Source organism: Gossypium hirsutum, unplaced genomic scaffold (genome assembly GCF_007990345.1).
Source record: "Gossypium hirsutum isolate 1008001.06 unplaced genomic scaffold, Gossypium_hirsutum_v2.1 scaffold_146, whole genome shotgun sequence".
Lineage (NCBI taxonomy): Eukaryota > Viridiplantae > Streptophyta > Magnoliopsida > Malvales > Malvaceae > Gossypium > Gossypium hirsutum.
The window spans coordinates 1-3,104 of NW_024402834.1; positions in this window are offsets into that span (position 1 = coordinate 1).

Consider the following 3,104-nt stretch of genomic DNA (forward strand, 5'->3'; position numbering starts at 1 on the left):
ATCCGAATCCTCATTCACCATCCTCCATATATGCTCATCTATAGTTAAGCATTGAGCATCTCATATGATTTATTTCGTTACATCAAACATATCGGCCTTCACCATCTACGTACTTATGTAGTCTTCAATATATTTTCACATAGTCGAACTTACCACCCACCAGTTAGCTAGCACTATTAGCCACGTACTTAAGACACTTACCCGACCCGTTGTCCGCGATCGACTCATAGTGTCGCACACATAGTGTCCATAATGATTCACGAATGTATATTGAGCCCGCACACTCAGTGCTATATAATCAACTCGCACACTTAGTGCCACGTAATCAAATCGCACACTTAGTGCTACATAGTCAGACTCGCACTCTTAGTGCCGCATGGTCAATTCGCACACTTAGTGCATCATATTCATTTCGCACACTTAGTGCAACATAGTCAAATCGCACCCTTAGTGCTGTACAATTTAATCCCGCGCACTTAGCGCCAATCTCATGGTCATAAATGGTTATCCCGCACGTTTAGTGCCGAGATCAACAACTCAGTACATCTTACCTCTTTTCACTCATTCAACAATTTCATCATCACATACGTACATGCATATATATATGTATATTTACTCATTCCAATCAGCATCCATACATACACATTATGACCATTTGAAATACTACCCACTACATGCTTAATGACTTACTTTATGTTGGGTAAAATAATTCCGAGTCGGCTACTCGATGACCTTCGATTTCCCCTTGTTGGACGCCTCTCCTTTAGGTTCTTGAGCTTAGATAATACAAATAAGAGTATTCAATATTTAACTCAATAACATGAATTTATTTATCACATTCGGCAATCACACATCATTAAATTTTCAAACCAAGATGTCATTATATGACCACATATACACATATCCATATACTCAAGCTCAATATTATAATGTAATATCATTACCCACTTTAGTATATTGCCGATATACTTAATCATACATACACCTACCTAAACAATTTCCTAAATCTTCATATCATTATACACTAGGCCGATTGCCCTCACCAGTTCACCTATGTCTTCAACAATTCCTTCATTGATCAGCACATATTCGGCTAAGAAATGGCAATTTAGCAACCTTCGATTTAGTACTTAACTTTACCACATATCAAATAACTCATTCCTTACTCATGTGACCACGTATATTCGGTCATGCATGCACACAAAAAAAATCAATTTGGAGACTCTATCAATCCAACATACATTCGGCACCTTCATCCACCATTCTACCAAGCATGTAATATTCAAACACAACCAAACCCACATTCGGCCCTAGCTCATAACAAGGTAGCCGATTTATTTTTTTTTATAGTTCAAACACTCCTCTATCATCATCACCTAACTTTAACATGAAACAACAAAACTCACCATTTCTCATCCAAATAACATGAACAACAACCATTCCTTGAACCCTTTCTCATGACCGATTGCTCATGTTATCAACAAGATTCAAGGTTTAAACATGGGCTATTTAAAACATGCATGCATCTCAAAGACAACATCAAACATACCTTAGTCTAACAACCACCATAGCCGATTTTCTCAAGTCTTTTCCCCTTCCTTTCTTTCCTCTATTCGGCCAAGGATGTTCAAGAATGAACTCTTTTTTTTTTTTCTTTCTTCAATTCACGGCAACAAGGGGGGGTGAGACCATGTACTTTTTTTTTTCCATCACCCTTCCTTTCATTTTTTTAATCACCATGCTTATTATTTTATTTTTCTTAACACGCATCACTAGCATAACATGTTGGAGACATGTTTCCACCTATAGCATGGCCGGCCACTACATATTAGGGAGGGGGAATTTGACATGCAAGTCCCCTTTTTCTTCCACATGCACTAATAGGTCCTCATGCATTGACCTATCACATTTAAAATTTTCTCATATAAGTCCTATTGACTAAATTCACATGCAATCGACTAAATCGAAGCTTGAAATTTTTACACATTCATGATTACATATTCTAGACAATAAACATCACATTCAAACCTTTCGGTGACTCGGTTTAGCGGTCCCGAAACCACTTCCCGGCTAGGGTCAATTTTGGGCTGTCACAACTCTCCCCCACTTAAGAAATTTTCGTCCTCGAAAATCTTACCAGTAAATAGGTTTGGATATCGTTCTTTCATCGAGCTCTCGGGTTCCCAAGTTGCTTCCTCGATCCCGTGTTTGAGCCACAACACCTTAACCAACGGAACCCTTTTGTTTCGCAACTCTTTCACCTCACGAGCTAGGATACGTATCGGTTCTTCTTCATAACTCATATCGGCTTGAATTTCAACCTCTGATGGGCTAATTATATGCGACGGATCAGATCGATAGCGTCGAAGCATCGAAACATGAAAGATCACGTGAATCTTTTCAAGCTCAGGGGGCAAAATCAATCTATACGCAACTGGCCCCACTCGTTCGGAGATTTCGTACGGCCCAATGAATCTCGGGCTCAACTTGCCCTTACGGCCAAACCTAAGTACCTTTTTCCAAGGCGAAACTTTAAGGAACACTTTATCTCCCACCTGATATTCAATGTCCTTCCGTTTCAGATCCGCATACGATTTCTGACGATCTGTGGCTGCCTTCAAACTTTCACGGATTACTTTTACTTTCTGTTCGGCATCTTTAATCAAATCAACTCCGAAAATTTTACTTTCACCGAGCTCGGTCCAAAACAATGGTGTACGACATTTACGACCGTACAAAGCCTCGTAAGGTGCCATCTTAATACTTGATTGAAAACTATTGTTGTAAGCGAATTCAATCAAAGGTACATACCGTTCCCATGAACCACTAAACTCAAGGATGCAGCATCTCAGCATGTCCTCGAGTATCTGAATTATCCGCTCGGATTGACCATCGGTTTGGGGATGAAAAGCGGTGCTAAAATGCAGCTTGGTACCCAGAGCTTCTTGCAATTTCTTCCAAAATCGCGAGGTGAATCTCGGATCTCTATCCGACACGATAGAAATAGGTACTCCATGTAATCTCACAATCTGAGTAACATACAATTCGGCTAGTTTATCCAATGAAAAATCCGTACGCACGGGGATAAAGTGAGCCGACTTAGT